Source organism: Panthera pardus, unplaced genomic scaffold, assembly GCF_024362965.1.
Source record: "Panthera pardus isolate Hobbes unplaced genomic scaffold, ASM2436296v1 HiC_scaffold_8, whole genome shotgun sequence".
Taxonomy (NCBI): Eukaryota; Metazoa; Chordata; class Mammalia; order Carnivora; family Felidae; genus Panthera; species Panthera pardus.
In genome coordinates, this window is record NW_026527013.1 from 80,612,318 (window position 1) to 80,637,953 (window position 25,636).

The 25,636-nt window shown below is 37.4% G+C and overlaps 1 protein-coding gene and 1 pseudogene across 3 annotated transcripts in view; one reads left to right on the top strand and one right to left on the bottom strand.

Moving 5' to 3' along the window:
- The window catches only part of RELN (reelin), a 525,148-nt gene that overhangs the window by 195,550 nt on the left and 303,962 nt on the right, over positions 1–25,636 (top strand). The window lies entirely within an intron of this gene.
- LOC109268115 (dnaJ homolog subfamily A member 1-like) lies at positions 593–1,818 on the bottom strand (annotated as a pseudogene).

The following is a 25,636-nucleotide window of genomic DNA, read 5'->3' on the forward strand; positions in this document are numbered from 1 at the left end:
TGAGTTCAAGCCGCACATTGGGCATAGAGCTTACTTAAAAAAACAAAACAATTAAGGGTCATAGACTGAAGTCAATAGCATTTCAGTCTAAGCTGTTTCATGTATATAGAGCTGAAATCAGTTTTAAGACATGGCCTAAGAAATGGTAGGGGAGATTTTTTTTTAGTGGTTTTTACAGGGGCACCTGGGTGGCTCAGTCAGTTAAGCGTCCAACTCTCATATTCAGCTTAGGTCATGATCTCACGGTTCATGGGATCGAGCCCTGCATTGGGCTCCTCGCTGACAGTGCGAAAACTGCTTGGGATTCTTTCCCTCTCTCTCTGCCCTTCCCCTGCTCATGCTCTCTCTCTGTCTCTCAAAATAAACAAACTATTAAAAGAAAAGTGGTTTTTAGAAGTATTAAGCTTATCTTGCACACTGAAGTAATCATATATACAGGGCAAAATCAGAGCTTTTATGTTGGAGTTTATTCTTCATTTAACTTTAAAACACTACTATAGTTGAATATTAAAAACAATAGCAAGCAGTGAGATATGATTATAGTCCTTCACTATCATATATAAAATGCCAGCAGTGTTATTCACTGGCCCCATTAAGAGGTCTGACATGGAACACCACCCTTAAGATGATGTTCATCATCCTCATATGCTTCTCCATCGTAATGGTGCCATCTTTCCTGATTTGGATCAAAGTCCACCAGTTCTACCTGGTCCATTTCATCAGTCTCTTCTACTTCCTTCCTCTCAGGTAGGAGTTTTTCCAGGAAAGAGTTTATTGGGAGAGAGAAAGCCATTCTCCGGGAAGCTTACCTTAAATTCAATGATTCGGCAACCCTTTCCATATGGTCTACGATAAATTAGCATGCCTTCCTTTAGCACACTTGATATCTCCATGCTTGACAATTTGACCTTGATGAAAGGTGATGAGAATGGTTCAGTTGTCAAGAGTAGATGCTGACTTTTGAAAGCCACACAGTACTTCAACCAGCACTATGTCCATACACATGAAAAGGTCTTCTTGCCCCGTAAAAACAGTATGGTCCTTCTGATCTAAAACAATGATAATATCTCCTGATTCCAGTCTATTTCTAATATCTCCTGATTCCAGTCTATTTCTAATATCTCCTGATTCCAGTCTGTTTCTTGGTCTCCTTCACCATGGAATGTTATTTTCTGGCCATCTTTCATGCCTTTGTCAATATGAACTTCTAAAAATCGTCTCTCAAACTGTCTTTGTTCCATTTCAGCTTTTGCATCTATCTTTAGGACTGATCCATTCCCCATGGCCTTGACCCTCCATGCATGCAGACTGAATTTGCTGAACCATTCCAGGTCCTATCTGATGAATTCTTATTTGCATTCCAGTACCTTTGCAATTGGGACAGCATCCTGCCACTCCTTTCTTACCGTCTCAGCCTTTACATTTGTCACAAATCACATTCTTCTACAGAGCTGGTTTTCTTCTTGCATCATATATAAATCTTTTAAGGCTACTGAGAGCTGATACACAACCTTTTTACCTCACCTTTCTCTCTGCCTCCTTCCTCCTCCTCCAAAAAAACATCAGAGATGTCCATCAGGGAGCTAAAACCACCACCAGCTCCACCTTCTTTAATTGCTTGTTCTCCTTTGTCATATAATCCCCATTTCTTTGCTTCAGAGAGCACTTCATAAGCTTGAAAAATCTGTTTAAACTTCTCTCCTTCTTATGGATTCTTATCAGGGTAGTACTTCAGGGCCTGTCAGCCTTTTTCAATTCTTCCTGGATGGCATTGGGTTTGACCCCCAAAACATCATATTAAGTGGTTTCTTTCACCATTTTCTACAGCTGGTGAGCTCTGAGACCAGTGTGAGGGAGCAGAAAGGAGTGTGTTGCTGGTTGCAGCCTGCACAGATGCTACTCCTACACTTCTCACCGAGTGTTCTGCAAAGTTCCCCCATCTTCATTCTTTTACATGTGGATTTCCTGTTGACTGAATGGGAAAGGTTTTTGTTGAAAAGACCTCTTTTTTCTTTGTATTGTCCTGGCTCCCTTGCCAGAAAGTAATTGGCCATAATGTGAAAGTCCATTTTTGGACTCTCAGTTCTGTTCCACTGATCTGTTTGTTCTTCTGTTAATATCACACTGTTATGATTACTGTAAGTTGATAAGAAGTACAAGTCCTCCAATTTTGTTACTCTTCATCAAGATGATTTTGACTCTCCTAACCCCTTCCATTTCTGTTTGAATTTTATGATCAGATTATACATTTCTGGGAAATACTCAGCTAAGACTTTGAAAAGTACTGTGTTGAATCTGTAGATCAATTTTGGTATTATTGCCATCTTAACAGTAGTTAAGTTTTCTGATTTATGAACATGAGATTTCTTTCCATCTGTTTAGACCTCTTTTAGTTTCTTCAGCAATGTTTTATATTTTGTTATGTATAATTCTGGCTCTTATTTTGCTAACCTCTTATATTTTTGATGCTATTGTGAATGGAATTGTTTTCTTAATTTTATTTCCAGTTTATTCATTGATAGTGTATAGAAAAACAACTTATTTTTATATATTGGTCTTTTGTTCTGTAACCTTGCTGGATTTATTTCTTAGTTCTAATAATTTTCTTGTTGAGTCTTTAATATTTTCTATACACAAGATTATGTCATTATGTTAGTATATGTCAAATAGAGGTATTTTCACTTCTTCCTTTTCAATATGGATGCCTTATAGTTCTTTTTCTTGACTGATATCCCTGACTGGAACCTCCAATACGATGTTGAATAAAAGTGGCAAGAGCAGCTTTCTTGTCTTTTTCATTCTTGTTACTTTCATTTTCTCCAATAAGTATCATTTTAACTCAGTTTTTTATAGATGGCATTTATCAGTTTGAAGCTGTTCCTTGTATTCCTAGTTTGTTGAATGTCTTTTTTTTTTTTTTTTTTTTTTAGCATGAAAGGATATTGGAAGCCGTCAAATGATCTTACGGCATCTAATGATATGATCATAGTTTTGTTTCCCCTTTATTTTATTCTATTAATGTGGTATATTACATTGATTGATTTTTGTTTATTGAAACAACATTTGTATATTGCATTTGTGTGTTAAATCCTGTGTAGTCATGGTGTATAATCCTTTTAACATGTTGCTGGATTCCAATCTGCTACTATTTTGCTGACAGGTTTTTTTTTTTTTTTTTTTTTGGTCTATATTCATAAGTGATATTTGTGTAGTTTTTGTTTCTTGTAATATATTTGCCTAGTTTTGGTATACTGGCCTCCTAGAATGTGTTGGAAAATGTATCCCCCCATCTGTTTTTTGGAAGAGTTTGTGAAGGATTAGTGTTAAGTCTTCTTTAAACATTTTATAGAATTCACCAATTGAAGCCATGTAGACCTGGGATTTTCTTTGTGGGATGTGTTGTTTTACTGTTGCAATCTGTATGCTTATTATAGGTCTATTCAGATTTTCAATTTCTTATTGAGTCAGTTTCAGTCGTTTACATCTTTCCAGAAATTTGTCCATTTCATCTTGGTTATCTAGTTTGTTAAGATTAACCATTCATAGTATTTCTTTAAAATCCTTTTTATTTCTGCAAAGTTAATAGTAATATCTCCTCTTTCACTCCTGATTTTAGTAAATTGATTTTCTTTCTTCCTCTTTCTTTTCTTTTCTTTTTTTTTTCAGTATAGCAAATGATTTGTCAATTTTATTTTTTTCAACGAACCAACTTTTGGTTTCATTGCTTTTTCTCTATTGTTTTTCTATTTACTCTTTTATTCATTTCTTCTTCTTTAATCTTAAGTATTTCCTTCCTTTTGCTTGCTTTGATATTCATTTCTTTTAAATTAAATTTTATTTTTGACAAAAATGTTTTAAAGGTCATTTAATAAGAAATGGCTTATAGTAGAAAGGAAGGCTTTCCTTCTCCACTCCTTCCAGAAACACTTCCAGAGTAAGCCACTGTCATCATTGTAGCTGTTGCTTCTGGTATTGATATCCATATTTTTAAATACACTCAAATCAAGTGACTTCAGATTATGGTAGAAGAAGGTATACATTTGTTTTATACCATTGCCCCTCAACACACAACTTCATCTCCATATCTGCCCAATATAAGTATTATATCACATTCTTAAATAAAATCAGTCATCAGTGTTTCAATCAATGATTATATCAATATTATTCACTGTAGAACCAAATGATATACCATGATTTTTTTCCTTCTCAAGCAACTTATCACCTTTAATTATTTCTTCTCTTTGTTAATTTACTCTGTTACTTTTCTTGGAGCACTTTTTCAGTTGCTTCCCGAGTGATTATACATGAGAAGTACAATATTTGCTTCCTTATTAATTTTTTTTAAGTATACGGGTCTCGCTCTCCCTCTCCTCTCTCTCTCTCTCTCTCTCTCTCTCTCTCTCCCCCTCTCTCTTGAGCCAAATATGAGGCTTGAACTCATGACCCTGAGATCAAGACCTGAGCTGATAAGAGTCAGATGCTTAACTGACTGGGCCACCCAGGTGCCCCTGATTCCTTACGTTTGATGATAGGTTGGCCAGAAATAGAATTCCAGATTAAAAGTAATACTCTCTGAAAATTTTGAAGACTTTCCATGCTGTAATTGAGAACATGAAAATGACACAATTTTATTGTTATTTTGAACATTATTATATTTTCTCTGCCTGCAAGTTTTTAGCATATTCTCTTTATACTTGTTGGTTTTCAATTTCTTGATAATGCTTATAAAGCATAGGAACTAGGTGGCAGTCCAGCCCTTATACCAGAGGTGTTCTCTCCATTTTCCTGCTTTTAGCCCCCGATATCGTACCTTGTGTCTTAATTCCAGAGCCTCCCTCAGTATTTTTAGACAAGAAGGCTCAGGTTTATTATATTTTCCTAAAATTCATTACATTTTACCCATATAAATGCTCAGCTGACAAACATGTATTCTCAAACTGCCATAGAAATTATTGCCTGAAATTATCGGAATTAATGGATGTTTAACAACTAGAAATAAGCATAATCTACAGATTTTGAAAGTTTCACTTTGCATTTCCACTTCCTGAGCATGATTTAATTATGGGTAATATAAGCACTGCTTATTTCTATTAAAGTCAGAAGTTGTGAAGAAAACATTATTCCCAATTCCCTGACTATTCTATTTATATAATTGAGCTTAGTGTGGATAGTTTTTAGTGTAGAAATTTATTGAAGCCTTTCACATCAATAGAAATGTATGATAGTTCATGAAATAAATGATTGAAAATATAATATAGAAAAGATTCTACAATAAATAGGTTGAGGAGCACCTGAGTGGCTTGATTGGTTAGGCATCTGATTTCAGGTCAGGTCATGATCTCACAGCTGGTGAGTTTGAGCCCTGCATCAGGCTCTGTGCTGACAGCTCAGAGCCTGGAGCCTGCTTCAGATTCTGTATCTTCCCCTCTCTCTGCCCCTCCCCTGCTCACCGCTCTGTCTCTCTCTCAAAAATAAACATTAAAAAATTTTTTTAATAAATAATAAATAGGTTGATAAAAAGTTATTCAATAATATATACAAAGAAATTGTTTTAATAAATGAGAAAAATAAGTTTAAATTCCAACTGAATACCCATATACCAAAATAAATTCCAGATGAACAGAAAAAATTTCCAGGAGAAAATGCATGCACATATCTATCTATTCAATTGAGTTTAGAAGGGGAAAGAGCTTCTAAGCATGAAAACCCTGGAAAAAATTAGAAGGAAATTGAATGATAGATTTGATTACATGAAAATTTGAAATTCTTTTTATTAAAAAACATACATATAAAGAGACTAATTATAAACTGCATACAAAATATTGGTAAGAAATATACAGCATAGGGATGCCTGGGTGGCTCAGTTGATTAAGCGTCTGACTCTTGGTTTTGACTCAGGTTGTGATCTCAAGGTTCCAGGTCATGAGTTTGAGCCCTGCGTTGGCTCTGTGCTGACAACACAGAACCTGCTTCAGATCCTCTCTCTCTCTCTCTCTGTCCCTTCCCCGCTCTCTCAAAAATAAATAAATATTTTAAAAAGTAATATATAGTATAGACTTAATAGCCTTCACATTTAAAGAGTTCTTGTAAATTGGGGCGCCTGGGTGGCTCAGTCGGTTAAGCATCCAACTTCGGCTCAGATCATGATCTCATGGTTTGAATTCGAGCCCCGTGTTGGGCTCTGTGCTGATAGCTCAGAGCCTGGAGCCTGTTTCAGATTCTGTGTCTCCCCTCTCTCTCTCCCCCTCCTCCGCTTGTGCTCTGTCCCTCTCTATCAAAAAATGAATAAATGTAAAAAAATAATTTTTAAAGAGTTCTTGTAAATTGGTTAGAAAAACATCAAAACCCATAGCAAAATGGGCAAGGACATGAATAGATAATTCCCAAAGCTGAAAAATGTAACCGACAAACATGCAAAATATCCTTACTAATAATCAGTGGGGTGGAAACTGAAAGTAACAAGACACCTTTGGAATGAAAACTGTACACTGATGATGCTCAATGCCACCAGGGTATCTTGGGGAGGGTGCTCTCTGGGACATTGGTTGACAAAGCTACCCTTCCTTATATGCCATTTGGAACTGTGGCCTCCACGTTTATGCCCTTAATTTAATTATCCAAGTCCTGGAAATCTATCTTAAAATACAAGATATGCTAAAAATGTCTAACTCAGAGAAACAGAGAGTAGCATGGTAATTACCAGGGGTTGAGAGGTAGGAAAAATCAGGAAATATTGGTCAAAGGGAACAAGCTTCTAGTTATAAAATTACTAAATTTTGAGGATCTAATGTACAACGTAGTAATTATTGCTAACAATACTGTATCATATACTTTAATGTTTCCAAGAAAGTAGACCTTAAATGTTTCACCATAAAAAGAATGGTAATTATATGACTGGATGAAGGTGTTAGCTAATGCTATAATGGTGATCATTTTGCAATGTATAAATGTTTCAGATCAACATGTTGTACACCCTAAATTTGTGCAGTGTTATGTGTCAGTTATATCTCAATAAAATTGGGGGGAAAATAAAAGACATGGTCAGAGATTTATATACTTCATTATTTAAAATATTAAAAAATAGAAACAAATAAAATTCCAACAATAATGAGGCACCTGGGTGGCTCAGTTGGTTAAGCCTCTGACTCTTGATTTTGGCTCAGGTCATGATCTCATGGTTTGTGAGTTCAAGACCCACATTGGGCTCTGCGGTGACAGTGAGGAGCTTGCTTGGAATTCTCTCTCTCTCTCCCTCTCTCTCTGCCTTCTCCTCTGCTCGCACTTACTCTCTCTCTCTCAAAACAAATAAACAAACTTAAAAAATTCCAACAATATTGTAATGGTTGAAGAAACTACAATATGGCTATATGGTGGAACATTATTTAGCCAATAACAATCTTGTTCTAAAAATATTTAATGATATAGGAACTATTTATAAATAATATTTATAATATTTACTATTAATAAATAGTAAATGTAAAGGAAAAGAAACCTTTTTAGGCAAGTAATTTTCTAAAAAACTTGATATTCATGAATTAATTTAAAAAGTCTAGAATATAGTTTACTAAAATGTTAATAGTGGTTCTTTCTCCTGGATATGAATGAGTAATTTTGTTTTCACATGAATACATTTGTATATTTTTTTAAATTTCTCATAATACACACATTATTTTTAGAACAGAAAAAATAATTAAAAATTTGTTTTTTCCAAAGTAGTCCTTGGATGTACTTCAAGATACCAATATTGTCCTAATTTGTTATGACTAGTGAACTGGGTTAGATATCCTGTACTTTATTAGATCTTTCATTAGCTTTGTCACAGTCATAAAACATTTCAGAATTTATAGCCTTTTTTCCCTGAAGGTAAGGGAGTGACATTTCATCCTATATACTTTGGGATTTTGTTTTTTTAGTATAGTCGGCACACAATGGTACAACTTAGTGATTTGACAAGTTTTTACATTATGCTATGTTCACCATAAGCAGAGCTTGTGTTTCCCATTATATCACTATAACAATATCATTGACTGTATTCCTATGCTCTGCTTTTTATTCCATAACTGGAGGCCTGTATCTCCCTCTCTCCTTCATCCATTTTGCCCAAATCCCTGCTGGTAACCATTGTTCTCTACATTTATAGTTCTGTTTCTGCTTTTTGTTTGTTTATTCATTTTTTAAATTTATTTAAATTTATTTTTTAATTTTTATTTATTTATTTTTAATATGAAATTTATTGTCAAATTAGTTTACATACAACACCCAGTGCTCATCCCAAAAGGTGCCCTCTTCAATACCCATCACCCACCCTCCCCTCCCTCCCACCCCCCATCAACCCTCAGTTTGTTCTCAGTTTTTAAGAGTCTCTTATGCTTGGCTCCCTCCCTCTCTAATCTTTTTTTTTTCCTTCCCCTCCCCCATGGTCTTCTGTTAAGTTTCTCAGGATCCACATAAGAGTGAAAACATATGGTGTCTGTCTTTCTCTGTATGACTTATTTCACTTAGCATAACACTTTCCAGTTCCATCCACGTTGCTACAAGAGGCCATATTTCATTCTTTCTCATTGCCACATAGTATTCCATTGTGTATATAAACCACAATTTCTTTCTTCATTCATCAATTGATGGACATTTAGGCTCTTTCCATAATTTGGCTATTGTTGAAAATGCTGCTATAAACATTGGGGTACAAGTGCCCCTATGCATCAGTACTCCTGTATCCCTTGGGTAAATTCCTAGCAGTGCTATTGCTGGGTCATAGGGTAGGTCTATTTTTAATTTTTTGAAGAACCTCCACACTGTTTTCCAGAGCAGATGCACCAGTTTGCATTCCCACCAACAGTGCAAGAGGGTTCCCGTTTCTCCACATCCTCTCCAGCATCGATAGTCTCCTGATTTGTTCATTTTGGCCACTCTGACTGGCATGAGGTGATATCTCGGTGTGGTTTTGATTTGTATTTCCCTGGTGAGGAGCAATGTTGAGCATCTTTTCATGTGTCTGTTGGCCATCTGGATGTCTGCTTTAGAGAAGTGTCTATTCATGTTTTCTGCCCATTTCTTCACTGGATTATTTGTTTTTCGGGTGTGGAGTTTGGTGAGCTCTTTATAGATTTTGGATACCAGCCCTTTGTCCGATATGTCATTTGCAAATATCTTTTCCCATTCCATTGGTTGCCTTTTAGTTTTGTTGGTTGTTTCCTTTGCTGTGTAGAAGCTTTTTATCTTCATGAGGTCCCAATAGTTCATTTTTGCTTTTAATTCCCTTTCCTTTGGAGATGTGTCAAGTAAGAAATTGCTGTGGCTGAGCTCAGAGAGGTTTTTTCCTGCTTTCTCCTCTAGGGTTTTGATGGTTTCCTGTCTCACATTCAGGTCCTTCATCCATTTTGAGTGTGTTTTTGTGAATGGTGTAAGAAAGTGGTCTAGTTTCATTCTTCTGCATGTTGCTGTCCAGTTCTCCCAGCACCATTTGTTAAAGAGACTATCTTTTTTCCATTGGCTGTTCTTCCTTCTTTGTCAAAGATTAGTTGCCCATACTTTTGTGGGTCCAATTCTGGAGTTGCTATTCTATTCCGTTGTTCTATGTGTCTGTTTTTGTGCCAATACCATGCTGTCTTGATGATTGCAGCTTTGTAGTAGAGGCTAAAGTCTGGGATTGTGATGCCTCCCGCTTTCGTCTTCTTGTTCAATATTACTTTGGCTATTTGGGGTCTTTTGTGGTTCCATACAAATTTTAGGATTGCTTGTTCTAGCTTCGAGAAGAATGCTTCGATGGGATCTGGTATATTAGGGTGGATCCGCAAGGTGCACAGGGGCGGGAGGGACAGGCTTAGCTTGCTTTGCCATTGGCGGTCCCTTACAGGAGAGGCCCTGCAACACCAGGAGGGAGGCAGACCTGTCGGAGGGATGGATCCACAGAAGCACAGCGTTGGGTGTTTGCGCGGTGCAAGCAAGTTCAGTGACGGGAACTGGTTCCCTTTGGGATTTGGGCTGGGGGATAGGAGAAGGAGATGGCACTTGCCAGAGCCTTTGTTCCCTGCGGAGCTGAGCTCTGTCTTCCGGCGCTCAACAACTCTCCCTCCCAGTGTCCTGTCACCCTCCTGGCTCTCTGAGAGCAGAGCTGTTGACTTTTAACATTCCAGATGTTAAGTCCCGCTGGCTGTCAGAATTCATGCAGTCCGGCCCCTACACTTTTGCAAGCCAGACTCAGGGGCTCTGCCTTGCTGGGCGGGCTGCCCCTCCACTGCTATTCATTTTTTTTAGATTCCACTTATCAGTGGAATCATATAGAATTTATCTTTCTCAGTCTGACTTATTTTACTTAATGTAATACCTTCTAGGTCCATCCATGTTGTTGCAAATGGCACAGTCTCATTCTTTATGGCTGTGTCATATTCCATTGCATACATACACTACATTTTCCTTATCTATTTGTCTATTGATGGACATTTAGTTGGTTCCATGTAAATAGTGGAATAATGGCCATTGTAACTAATGCTGCCATAAACATAAGGGTGCATGTATCCTTTTGAGTTAGTGTTTTCATTTTCCCTGGGCAAATACCAATAGTGGAATTATTGGATTGCATGGTATTTCTGTTTTTAATTTTTTGAGGAACCTCCAAACTGTTTTCCACAGTGGCTGTACCAATTTGCATTCCCACCAATAGTGCACACGGGTTCCTTTTTCTCCACATTGTCACCAACACTTGTTTCTTGTCTTCTTGATTTTAGCCATTATAACAAGTATGAGGTGTACTCTCATTGTGGTTCTGATTTGCATTTGCCTTATGATGAATGATGTTGAGCATCTTTTCATGTATCTGTTGGCCATCTGTCTGTCTTTGCAAAAGTATCTATTTGGATCCTCTGCCCATTTTTTTTCAACGTTTATTTATTTTTGAGAGAAAGAGACTGAGTGTTAGTGGGAAAGGGGCAGAGAGAGAGGGAGACACAGAATCTGAAGCAGGCTCCAGGCTCTGAGCTGTCAGCACAGAGCCTGACACGGGGCTCGAACTCACGAGCTGTGAGATCATGACCTGAGCTTAACTGACTGAGCCACCCAGGTTCCCCTCTGCCCATTTTTTAATCAGATTGTTTGTTTGGCATTGTAGCAGTTCTTTATATGTATTTGGATATTAATCCCACATTGGATATATCATTTGCAAATATCTTCTCCCAGGTAGGTTGGGTTTTTGTTTAATTATGGTTTCCATTGCTGTGCTAAAGCTTTTTATTTTGATATGTCCCAATAGTTTATTTTTGCTTTTGTTCCCCTTGCCTTAGGAGATATATCTAGAAAAATATTGCCATGGCTAATGTCTGTGTTCTCTCCTAGGATTTTTATGGTTTCAGGGCTCACATTTAGGTCTTTGATCCATTTTGAGTTTATTTTTGTGTATGGTGTTAGAAAGTAGTTCATATTCATTATTTTGTATGTAGCTGTCCAGTTTTCCCAACACCATTTATTGAAAAGATTGTCTTTTCCCCATTGTGTATTCTTGCCTCCTTTGCCATAAATTAATTGACCATATACATATGGGTTTATTTGCGGGTCCCTATTTTATTCCATTGATCTATGTGTCTATTTTTGTGCTAGTACCAAACTGTTTTGATTGTTACAGCTGATTTTGATTGTTACAGATTTTATTGAAATCTGAGATTGTGATACCTTCAGTTTTGTTTTTCAAGATTGCTTTGGCTGTTTGGGGTCTTTTATGGTTCCATACAAATTTTAGTATAATTTGATCTAGTTTTTTGAAGAATGCTGTTGGTATTTTGATAGAGATTGCATTGAATCTGTAGATTGCTTCGGGTAATATGGACATTTGACAATACTGATTCTTCCAATTAATGAGCGTGGAATATCTTTCCATTATTTGTGTCATCTTCAGTTTCTTTCATCAGTGTTTTATGGTTTTCAAATATAGGTCTTTCACCTCTTTGATTAAGTTTGTTCCTAGGTATTTTATTCCTTTTGGTGCAATTGTAAATAGTGCTTTTAAAAAACTTCTTTCTATGACTTCATTGTTAGTATATAGAAACACTATCAGTTTCTGGGTATTAATTTTGTACCTGGACACTTTACTGAATTTGGTTATTACTTTCTAGTAGTTTTTTTATGGTGTCTTTAGAATTTTCTATGGATCGTATAATGTTGTCTGCAAATAGTGATAGTTTAACTTCTTCTTTACCAATATGTATGCCTCTTATTTCATTTTCTTCTCTGATTGTTGTGGCTAGGACTTCAAGTACTGTGTTGAATAAAAGTGGTGAGAGTGAAAGGATTTTTTTTCAATTCCCTTTCAATTTTGTGCCTGTATTTTCTGAAATGACCAGTCAGAACATCATCATTATAATTCTTCCCATTTTCCCCAGTCTTTTTATGGGGATGAACTCTTTTGATTTTCAGAACATCCTTGAAGTAGATATTGAAAATTTTAAAGTCCTCTCTAAAAAATAAATAAATACTCTTCTAAGGTCAGTGTAAACCACTGAGTTGTAGTACAAACCCAAAATGTTCATTCTGATTCCATATTTACTGTTGGAGCCTTAGAAGTTACCTAATCTGGTCAAGTTATTTTATAGATTAATAAAACGAGACATATGGAAGTTAAGTGATATGGCCTAAGTCATGGAGAGAATGAGTGCCAGAAGTAGAGTGTAACCCCCATTCTTTTGTATCTGAAACTGTACTCTCTCTATTGGTCTATTCAGAAATGACACCTAAATACTTTGCATTAGTGTTTTCACAAATATGCAGGCACGTTAATTCACTATCCAGTGGAAAAATAATTTTTACTGAGGTCTTCTTTGGAATTGATAAACTATTTCACCAGTTTTGTCCTTGTCTTGCCTAAGGATGCCTCTGAGGCAAACTAACACAAAGCTTACTTAGTTAAAAAGTGTTTAAAACAGGAGAGCTGCTCAAATACATTTCTTTGATGAACTTTAGTGATTTAAAAAAGTAGTATGAGCGGTTGCCTGGGTGGCTCAGTCAGTTAAATGCCTGACTCTTAATATCGGCTCAGGTCATGATCTCGTTGTTCGTGAATTTGAGCTCCATGTCAGGCTCTGCACTGATGGTGTGGAGCCTGCTTGTAATTCTCCCTCTCCCTCTCTCTTTGCCCCTCCCCTGCTTGCTCTCTAAATAAATAAATAAATAAATAAATAAATAAATAAACATTAAAAAAATATTTTAAAAATAAATAAGAAGGTAGTATGAAAACTATTTTCATCTTGAGGTTTTGGAAGGCATTTCTGGGATACAAGTGGTTTAAGAATACTCTGGAAAATGTTAAATAGTGAAAACATGTTGCAGTAGTGAAGCAAATGCTTTAGCTTATTTACTTTTATTGTTCTTGCTGTTAACTGATTTGATTTCTGAGATAAATCTTTCCTATGCTAATGTTTATCTTGACCATTTATTATTATCACCTCATCATCTTTTTCGAAGTGTTTCTTATGCAATAATTTACCAGTTAGTTATAAATTCACTTAACTTTATATAGTAAGCATAACACAGATCATTCATGTATTCCACATTTACTGTAAGGTCATGTATGTCAAGTACTAAGTACCAATATATAAAAAGAGATAGATAAAAATCCCTATGTCTGGGGTACATATAGCCTAGTATAGAAGACACAGTTCAAGTTAACTTAAAAAAAAATTTGCTGAGCACCTATCCTGTGTCAACAGGGCCAGACTAAGAAATGTGAGCACCTAAAGCAGGCTAATAGCTCAGCATTTCATCAGATTCACAATCCTTAAGGGCTCATTGAAGTATCTACTGGAGGCAGAGAGAACATGATCTTTTTAATAACAAAAATTGTACATGTTTTTTGTTGTTTATAATCAAGGATCTATTACTTGTGGTTTTCTGAACCAGGAAAATTGCTGATAAAGCTCACTTGAAGCCATTTAGAAGTTAGACAATAAAAAGCCCTTTATCTTGATACACAACACTCCTCCGTTCAGTTTTAGAAGTGTAGCATGTGAGTTGGGAGCTTTTGACAGATGTTTGACACCTGGGTATAATCCTTCTTGATACATGAATCAGTCCACTCAGCCTTCCATTACTCTAATATTCTGTGATCACTCTTGAGAACTTTGGCATTTCTGCTGCTTTTAATAGCTAATAAGAGCAATCCTTTTGCATGCTGACAAAACAGAGCATGGTTTTATCTGCTTGGAGGTGGCTTCTCTCTCTAGACCCACTTTGTTGTTGATTTACAAAACAAAGAAAGATAAAACTCTGCCAGGGATAAATATTTGCCTCTCTTTAGTGTTATATATCCTGTAACTATCAGTGCTTTTTCACTAAAATGATTATTCATTATTGGAATGCGGTATCACATAGCAATTATTGAAAACACTGTGAGCATCAGAGTTCCTGCTACATTTGGTGGAATTGGGTGGAGTGCACAGGACGTCTCCAGTGATCCTTGGTGCCCTCAGCCACCGCACACTCTGCTCGCAAGTGATGCCATACATCCTCAACGTGCAGCTCTGTGGCCCCCAGGTCTAGACCCCCTCAGGCCTTGTCTGTGGCTGCCTGGCTTTCTAGCGCACCCGTCTACGGTGGCTGGTGGAGCTGCATGTGGATGATGTTGATCTTGGTCTCACTGTCCTGCAGCATGTGCCAGACCTTCAGCAGCAGCCTCTAGTCCTTGGTGCCACCATTGCTGTGTGTCTGGATCATGTTTTCTAGCCCCTGGCTTCATCTTCAGCTGTATGGCCAGATGAATGTAGACCATCTATGCATTGCCAAATTTCCACATATGCAGGCAATAGTGATCACACATCATAACCCACATCTCTTCTGGGAAGCTGGTGAATTTCTTTTGATGTGTATAGTAAGACACTCCCAGAGATCACAAACAAAATTGTTGTGAAAAAATTATCTAGTTCAGAAAAGAGGACTAAGTGGAGTTATGGTTTTAGGCCTTGTCTCAAGTCAAACTACTTCAAGTCAAATTCATAAGTTATTTGCTGGGTTTCCATTCCTGAAATCTCTTTCACACACTAAAAATATAAAAACTGATTATAAAAATAGAACACAAATGCATACCTTTATTTATTTATTAATGATTATTTATTTATTTTGAAAAAGAGCGAAAATGGACACTACTAGGAAAGGGGCAGAGCGAGAGGGACAGAGAAAATCCCAAGCAGACTCCTTACTGTCAGCACAGAGCCCAACATGGGGCTCTAACTTTAAGAACCGTGAGGTAGTGACCTGATCTGAAATCAAGAGTCAGGTGCTTGGGGCGCCTGAGTGGCTCAGTCGGTTAAGTATCCAACTTTGGCTCAGGTCATGATCTCACAGTTGGTGGGTTCAAGCCTCATGTTGGACTCTGTGCTGACAGCTCAGAGCCTGGAACCTGCTAAGGATTCTGTGTCTCCCTCTCTCTCTGCCTCTCACCCACTCATGCTTTCTCTCTGTCTCAAAAATAAATAAACATTAAAAAAGTCAGACACTTAACTGATGGAGCCACCCAGGCGCCCCTCAAATGTATACCTTTAAAACTACTATGTGTAAACACAAAGAGTGTAAAATCTATATTATAAATACCATTTTGGGGGGCACCTGGGTGGCTCAGTCAGTTAAGCCTCTGACTTCGGCTCAGGTCATGGTCTCACTGTTTGTGGGTTCAATCGCTGCATCCGGCTCTGTGCTGACAGCTCAGAGCCTGTAGCCTGCTTCAGATTCTGTGCCTCCCTTTCTCTCTGCCCCTTCCCTGCTCTCCCTGTCTCTCTCAAAATAAATAAACATTTAAAAAAATACCCTTTTGGGAGAAATTTTTCTGCATAGGCTGAATCTAATGATAATTGTATAGAAAATAGCTTTTTTCTTATTGTAAGCTCCAACTTTTTTTCATTTTTCTTTTTGTTTTTTATTTTCACTTGCTTTCCTTTCCTTTTTTCTTTTTTTCCCAGGGACTTTCAAATCACATTCAAAGTTGGAATTATCTTTTGGAAAATTCCTATTGCTGATTTAATATGCCAAATGCTTCCAAAAGTCTTTGAATTGAATAAGAAAGATCGTTCATGGCATCTTTTTCAGTGATGCCTTGCTTGTTTTTTGATGGAGATTAACCTCCTGTTATAAACAATAAACTTTCCTTTCAATGATTTCTGCTAGATTATCTGGAAAAATATTTCATGCTTCTATATCAGTGCTTGTAATTTCATCCCAGAGATCTAATTATAGGCTAACTACTTCTCTCCTTAAAGAGATAAAAAACATCATTTGTTTGCACTAAAAGGTCCTTATTTAATGTCTCTACTGAGCTTGTTGTTAAAATTCCAAAGACAGACAATGCCTTTGACAAAATTCTTGCCAGGTTCAGAGATATATGGATTCGCAGCATCTTATCATACACTCAGGCAATCAATTCTTCTTTAACCTAATTAACTGCCCAGTGTGTTAATCTTTTCACTACAGATTGCAGGGGTTTAGTCTTGGTGAATTTGGAAGGCATCAACCATGGTTTTGTGTTGGTTAAGGTTATTAGGCAGTCATGAATATGAGTTTGTTACTTATCATGTTATTTGAATTTATAGTAGGAATGTCTGCCCGAAGAGAGGCCTGGGCTGCCAAATGAGTCATCATATGTTAGGAAGTTCCTAGGTGAGAGGTATGGAAATAAGCTGTGCTTTCCTTGGAGAAGGTATCTGACACTATCTGGGATCTCCAAGGAGCCTTTGTAAGGGCAAGAGATTCTTGAATACATTTAGAGGATGAATAAGAGTTTTGGCAAGAGACTTGCATGCACAGGGGATAGAATATGAAAATTCCTGGCCCGTGAGAGAAGTCATGCCTTCTGGAACTTGTGAAAAGCATTCTATGGCTCAGTTACAGGGTATAGTGGGAGATGAGGCATGGACCAGATCCTGAAGAATCTTTTAGACCATTCTAAGGAATTTGACAGAATCCTTTAAGTCATAGAGAGCCACAGAAGGATATCAAACAATTTTAGCAAGAAAATTGGCACAGTGTGAAAGTTGGATTGGCATGGGGGTCAATCTGGAGGGATTTTCCTATCAAGAGAGGGTTGCAATTTATCAGATGACAAATTATCAAATCCTGAATTAAAACAGTGGCTGTGAAGATGGAGAAGAAGGGTAAATTTGAGAGTTAATAAATAAAATTGACAAAATTTGCCAGTAAAAAAGGAAGTAAATCTAGGATTCATTTTTTTTGACTTAAATGATTGGGATAAAGTTTGTATTTTACATGCATTAGGGAATATAGCTGTCCTAGAGTTGTATATTGCCTACATGCAGAATCCATTTATATATACACACATGTATTAAATTATAAAATAAAATGAAACAAAAATGTAACTATTTAGAAAAGAAGTTCTTGTGAGCTGGCACAAGCCTGCTGTAGTGCACCTCTGCTACTATGCACTGCACTGCTCTGGGAAGCACTCCTGTCGGTGCAGACTGCATCCACCATGTCTTTGTCTGTGTGTGTACATGCTTATGTGTGCTCACTTAACTCGGAATCATGGGGTCATAGGGCTGTAGAGCTTCAAGGAGCTTTTTTTTTTTTTTTAAAGCAAATTAGGAAATTAACCTGACAGGTTAAGTTACCTCCCAAAGTCACAGACTTAGTTTTGTTTTGATTAAAACTCTATATGTTGGGGCACCTGGGTGGCTCAGTCGGTTAAGTGTCCGACTTCGGCTTAGGTCATGATCTCACAGTTTGTGAGTTCGAGCCCCGCGTCTGGCTCTGTGCTGACAGCTCGGAGCCTGGAGCCTGCTTCAGATTCTGTGTCTCCCTCTCTTGCTGCCCCTCCCCCACTCTCTCTCTCTCTCTCTCTCTCTCTCTCTCTCAAAAATAAATAAACACTCAAAAAAATTAAACCCCACAAACCTCTATATGTCAATTTTAGTAGTTAGCTTTGCTGAGTTACTATTAACCGATGATTTATTGGCCCTATTTGAATGATATTATTTATATATGTTCTTTGTCTTACTAATGAAAATTCTACCTTGATCAGAAAATAGGATTCAGCCGTGTATTTGGTGGTCTTTAAGAACACATAGACTTTGTGATTGCTGGGTAGTGAACATTAATGCCGAAACGTGTTTGAGGAAATATTTATACATTTGACAGAGGGAAGAATGGTATGGTTTAGGAATAAAAGATATAATTATAAAATGAGAACAGTAAAACTTTGAAAAGCAAAAGCATTGTTAAAATGTACACAAACTTTTACCATTTTGCAATGGTCTTGGCACAGCTTGAGAGTTGAATATAAAAAAATTTCTCCCTGAAATTATTCATTACTCCTTTTATATGTTTTAAAGAATTTGGTTGTTTTTTGTTTGTTTGTTTCAATAAGGGTCAAGCTGTGTCCACAACCTAATTAGCAGTAATTGGCTGATGAAAAGGGGACAAGAATCTTTGCAAGTGAACTGATTCCTTTGAATATCAAATTTACCAGATTCAGACCACCTCTCTCCTTTCCCATGTCCCACATATTTAGTAACATTTCCTGGTGGGCGGTTAATGTCAGATCACTGATGAATGAATGACCTTCCAACTGTGAATGGATAGGACACAGTAACATACCAGACCTCAGTAAAGCAGGAGAGAATTGTGGGAAAAGTAACCTGCTACTGGAAGTCAAGCACATTGCCCTACCTTTAAAAATGATTCTTTAAGTAATTTGTAAGCAAAATGATTCATGAAATAAAGAAACAATATGCCTGGGTAGGCATTATAACAACTATATTAAAACCCCATTCTGTTCCTTTTTTGGAAACTGGATCGCAATGTTGCACATTGGAAGTGAATTGTGAACTGAAAAGTATAATTTTGATTTCCTCAAATGTTGAAGTCATTTTGACCTGTGCCTGATGGGACATAATTTCCTTTTAATTAACTATTCCTACTATTCCAGAAGCTTGAAATTTATTTATGTAGAGAGACTATATCTGAAGAGTGAATATTATTAAGATCTTCAACTAATAATTGTTGTTATTAACCCTGTCTTCATGTTGGAAATCTGAAGCCTAGAGTGATCAAAGAAATTGTACAAATTCAGATAGCTCATAAGTAGCAGCTCACTACTTTCTTTTTTAACGTTTATTTATTTTTGAGACAGAGAGCATGAACAGGGGAGGGGCAGAGAGAGAGGGAGACACAGAATCTGAAACAGGCTCCAGGCTCTGAGCTGTCAGCACAGAGCCCGACACGGGGCTCGAACCCATGAACTGTGAGATCATGACCTGAGCTGAAGTTGGACGCTTAACCGACTGAGCCACCTAGGCGCCCCACAGCTCACTACTTTTTAAATGATGGTCTTCTTGGGGCGCCTGAGTGGCTCAGTCAGTTGAGCGTCCAACTCTTGATTTTGGCTCCAGTTGTGGGCCCAAGGTCATGGGATCAAGCCCTGTGTCTGGCTCCGCAGTGAGCATGGAACCTGCTTGGGATGCTGTCTCTCTTCCTCCACCCCTCTCCCCACACACGTCTCCTCTCTTTTTAAAATAAAATACAAAAAAATTCAGGTCTTTCCGATTCCAGACACTGAGCTTCAACATCGTGCCTCAGCTGGATATACACTAATTCTTAAATGCTGGGGCAGGCAACTGCTCTAGGAGTTCAGTTAAAATCAGATTCTGGAATGTTTTTTTAAATTCATAACAATGGCTATTTCAGGCTCTGAATATGGTGATCATAATGAACTTTCTTCATTTGGTAGAATCTATAGAGCTTTCAAATTATAGACTGTAACAGCCCAAAGGAATTTTAAAATTACTTACTTAATAGGGATTCTTGTTGGCAAACTTGCTCTAGAAATATCTGCATCTCCTAAGAAGATGATAAGTACTTACTAGAAACTTATTTAATAAATGTGGTCTGCTCCTCAGAACAGTGAACAATGAGGATTTTTTGACCTCTTCTGAAAAATTACTGCTACTTAGGGAGAATTAAGTGGAAGTAGTGCCAACATAGTTATTAGCACCACAAATTTGATAGATGTGCCCCTAAAAGAACACTATGAATTATGCTAAAATAATTCTGAGAATAAGGCCTGTCACCATCTATCATAGCTGTTTATTTTTATAAGAAAAATATAATGTGGATTAAAAATTGGAGGGCAATTTTTGAGTCTTTCAACTCTGCTTTTAGCAATTTTTGAATATATGTAATATATGTAAATATATTTTTATTTTTAAATGTATAAGTTTATGTTTATATATTATATTTAGATGTGTTTTATACTTATGTCTATTTATCTTTATGTAAATATATATATATCCATAGATTTGAAATAAGTGCTACAATTCTATAGGTAAACCACCATAAATTATTTCATACTTCTAAATATATTCAAAATGAGCTTGCTATTATTGACTTTGGCCACATCCTGGGAGTGTAGAGCAAACATCTCATGGTATAAAGCAATGGAACTGTTTTCTTGCTGGTCACCTGGGTTCTGGTCTTTCTTCTCCCCAAGATACAATGTGAATATGTAGGCTCTTAAAGTGATTAACCATATACCTACCATAGGGTTGAGCACCTTTATATTAAAATGTTATCTAAGGGGTTTAAGAGCTTTTATATATATATATATATATATATATATATATATATATATATACACACACACATATATGTATATTTATTTATTTATTTATGCATATATTTATTTATATATATATATATAAGTGACACACATGATAATTACCTTCGCCATGTGTTTGTGTCCTGTGTATCCCTCCAGGGTTTGGGCAGTGGCATAGATGAGGTTGGCATCCTGTGCCCTTGTCTTTGGTAGAGATCAAGACAGACATGAGGGGTCGTGGGGGCTGTTGGAGGAAATACGACTCAGAGTTGAAAGGGGACTGTGGTGATGGTGAGCTGATTAGAAGCCAAGGGACTCACAAAGTACTATAGGAGAGGTGATCAAGAGAAATGCTATTTTTTACACCTGAAACCAGTATAACACTGTATGTTAACTATACTGGGATTAAAATAAGAGAGAGAGAAATGCTATTTAAATGTTTTTAAAATGTATATTTATTTATTTTGAGAGAGAGAGAGAGAGAGAGCAGTGCATGCACAAGCAGGAGAAGGGCAGAGAGAGTGGGAGAGAGAGAATTGCAAGTAGGCTTTGCACTGTCAGCACAGAACCCAACATAGGGTTTGAACTCATGAACCATGAGATCATGACCTGAGCCAAAATTAAGAGTTGGACACTCAACTGACTAAGCCACCTAGGCTCCCTGAGATTTCTTTCTTTCTTTCTTTCTTTCTTTCTTTCTTTCTTTCTTTCTTTCTTTCTTTCTTTCTCCTTTCTTTTCTTTCTTTCTTTCTTTCTCCTTTCTTTTCTTTCTTTCTTTCTTTCTCTCTTTCTTTCTTTCTTTCTTTCTTTCTTTCTTTCTTTCTTTCTTTCTTATTCTCAAGTTAGTTAACATACAGTGTAGTCTTGGCTTCAAGAGTGATTCATCACTTATGTACAACACCCAGTGCTCATCCCAAGTGCCCTCCTTAATGCCCATCACCCATTTTCCCCATCCCTATTAACCCTCAGTTTGTTCTCTGTATTTGAGAGTCTTTTATGGTCTGCCTCCCTCTCTGTGTTTTTATCTTGTTTTTCCTTCCCTTTCCCTATGATCATCTGTCAAGTTTCTCAAATTCCACATATGAGTGAAATCATGTGATATCTGTCTCTGACTTACTTTGCTTGGCATAATACCCTCCAGTTCCATCCACGTTTTTGCAAATGGCAGGATTTGCTATTTTTAAAGACAACCCTCATGGAGTTGCTGGCCAAGTGGCTAAGTTTCCAACTAGAAACAGAAAAGAAGTTTGTCCAAAAGGAGGTTAAATAAAAGGGTTTAGCTATGGACTGAAGGGTTAGAAGAGACACAAGCCATAGGGCACATGAATTTAAAGATCAGGCCCAGAAAGTAGGCTTTCCCTCTGAAAAAAGAGTGAAAACTACCTTCAGATCTTTGAACCAGATCAATGACAATGTAATGTAATGGTTAAAAGCAAGGACTGTAGGGCACCTAGGTGGCTCATTTGGTTGAGCGTGAGACTTTGGCTCAGGTCATGATCTCACGGTTTGTGAGTTCAAGCTCCACATCAGGTTTGCTGCTGTCAGTGCAGAGCCTGCTTCAGATCCTGTGTCCTCCTCTCTCTCTGCCCCTCCCCTGCTCACTCTCTCATTCTCTCTCTCAAAAATAAACAAAACAAAAGAAAAAAAGAAAAAAAAAAGCAAGGCCCCTACACTTAGACTGGTTGAATTTAAATCCTGGCTTTGCCACTAGTTGTGTGACATTCGGCAAATCACACAATAATTCTGTGTCCCAGGAAAATGGGAATAATCATATCTACCTTATAGAGTTGTGGTCAGGATTAATGGAGTTAATTTATTGGAGCCTATATATATATATATATATATATATATATATATATATATATATATATACACACACACACACACACACACACACACACACACACACACTTAGCAGTCACGTTATTATTACTAGTTCGACTTTTCACAAGCAGAGAATTTCAGGTAATGACATTGGGCACGTGGGGTGCTTCTCAAGCCAATTTCTAATTGCTGAGCCCTTCCTTCAAACAACATTAAATTATTAGAACTTATAAAGCTCAGATGCTCTGGTTGAAGTGGTGGTGCCTGGAGCACCCCCTGCTGCCTCTCCCTCAGACTCCCGCGGAGACCCCTAGGCACTACTCTGGAGCACATTTTGAAGACTTGGAAAGAATGGAACCTTGGATCAGGTCCTATCTGCCATTAATAGGCTGTGTGACCCTCAACATGTTCTTACTGGGCCTTAGTGCCCTGACCCATGCACCGTAAGGAGCTAGATTAGTTCAGTGGTTTTCAAATTCTGCCACTGTAAAACCCTAAGAGTTCCTGAGAAGTGTACCAGGAGGTTTTGGGGAATGGGTGACGAGGATCATGCTGGATGAGGCGAGGGAACCCAGTGACTTCAAAAGCTAGGAATATAGGAACATGTTGAGATTTCATATATTTGTTTAAAGAGTAAGTACCACTGCTAAAGAAATTTTGACCAAATGATAAAAGTGCCTTCAGTTTCAATTATTCCCTAGTCCCTCAGAAATGTACTCATCAGACTAAAGTAGCAGAAGTAAAAGCATGCATGAAAACAACAAATACTAAATCTGAGGAAACTGAGTATTGGGAATGTGGTATGGACTATTCATAAGGTGCTGTGCAGTGACCAGGGTATTTCAGTATCTCTGATATCTAGGGAGAAGGCAAAACCTCTGTGACCTGATTTTTTTCTGGGTACTTTGGCCTCATTGTGTTTATGGGAACATAGACTGGCACAATGGTAACTAAGTTCGTGGATCAATGAGAAATACTACAATAGGGATGTTGTATACTCACGATCAGAAGACAACTAAAGTGAACACTTGAACACTGTATGTCGTAAGACTTTTCTTGGTGGTTAATGATGTCAGAAAATATGTTCCTTCCAAAGCAAATTTCAATTAAAGTTTTCCATTTGTGATTGCTGTGTTGCTATTAGAAGTGAGTGTGAACTCAGAAGCTCTTGACTTGATTGAGATTTGACAATGAAATGTATTTAGATAAATCAAGTTTCCATGTCCCCTCTGGGCATAAAACCTGCAATTGACTATTGAGTCCATAGGCCATGTTTGTGGCTTGGATTAGCACTATATTTAGTCCTCTTCATTTTCAGTTTGCTAATGGCAAAGGAAAACCTATAAACACATGTGAATATATAGTGTGGTAACCTCTGTTTATTAGTAATTTTGATAATGATTAATTTTTTTAATGTTTATTTTTGAGAGAGAGACGGGGGGGGGGTGGCGTTGAGGTGGGAAGGGAAGGGTGGAGAGAGAGGGAGACACAGAATCCGAAGTAGTGCCCAGGCTCTGAGCTGTCAGCACAGAGCCGGACGCGGGGCTCGAACTCACAAACTTTGAGATCGTGACCTGAGCCAAAGTTGACGCTTAACCGACTGAGCCACCCAGACGCCCCAATTTTGATAATGATTAATATGTGACAACAAGGGCTGATTACGTTATAAACGTCACATACGGTGTGAAATGAAGGCAGCCCAGTAATTTTTCTTTCCAATTTTGTCTCCTTCCCACCATTCAAAGCTCTCACTATTATGCCATTGTGTATGTGTAATATTTTTCTGTTTCACTGCTGAAATATGTTAGCTTGGAGCAGCATCACCCATTAACACTTCAGCGTGGCTTGGTCTGTCAGATTGCTTATGGAGAGTTGGGTCCTGGGAGCTGACACTAGGGGATAGTAACAGTTCAACAGGGAATAAAAATCAGAAAGGTCTGCAGCATGGAGAAGGAAGGTACATCCACGTAGAGACCAGAGTGGGGAATGTTGGGAGCCATGAGGTCCCGTGGGCCCCACAAAGGACAAGATGTTGACTGAGAGGTACACAAATGGAGGGGAAATACAGAGGCCAAACTTTGCCCTCTGCAGACTTTGCAGTGCCTTGTACATAATCCATCTTCAGTAAATGATGGCTGAATCAAATTATTTTTTATCCTAAGGTGGTTTTGGTAGAATGAAAGTTGAGATTTAATGTTAATATTTTTTCAGTTACAAAAAAGATTTTTGTATGGCTTATTTTCTAAAATCAATTTCCTTGAAGAGACATGATTTTCTGTTTTAAGTTTGTTCAAACAATACATTTTGTGCCAGAGAAGTACTTTTTAAGGAAAAATACTTCAAATATAAAGCAAAAATAATTCTTCCTTTAATAAGACAGTTCCTATTATAGCCACTGAATAACACATCTGCTACAGGGATGTTATTTTTTTCACCAGTATATGTGCACGGCTCTGATTAGAGGCGGGAAAAGATGCACATCTACTTCAAATGATGAATTAGACCCAGTAGGGAGAAAAGATGTATTTTATTATGATGTATCTTATTATTATAAGATGTATTTTATTACAGAACCTCTGAATAGCCCTTTAAAAAATACTTCTAAAAAATGTAAAATCTTGGGGCGCCTGGGTGGCTCAGTCAGTTGAGCAACCGACTTTGGCTCAGGTTATGATCTCACTGCTTGTGAGTTCGAGACCCATGTCAGGCTCTGTGCTGACAGCTCAGAGCCTGGAGCCTGCTGTGGATTGTGTCTATCTCTCTCTCTGCCCCTCCACTGCTCATGCTCTGTCTCTCTCTCTTTCTCAAAAGTAAATAAACATTAAAAAATAATAAAATTAAAAATAAAAAATATAATTCTCTGTCTAAACTCTCTATGTGTTATGGTGACTGTTGATTTCAGAAAAGAAAGTACATTAGGAGCATCTTTCTCCTGTGTTAATATCCTTATTGCTTCACAAAACATTTTATACCAGTCTCCTGAGGAAGAAATTTTAATCAGCATCCTTTCCATACCTTTTCTTCTATCCAGGATTTGCTCATATCTGCAGTTTTCAGAATAAGCACACGAATGTTACAATATCTTTACAAAGTAAAACCGGAAGATAATTCTTTTTTTTTTTTAATTTTTAAAAATTTTTTGAGAGACAGAGCATGAAGGGGGGGCGGTGGGGCAGAGAGAGAGAGAGAGAGGGAGACACAGAATCTGAAGCAGACTCCAGGCTCTGAGCT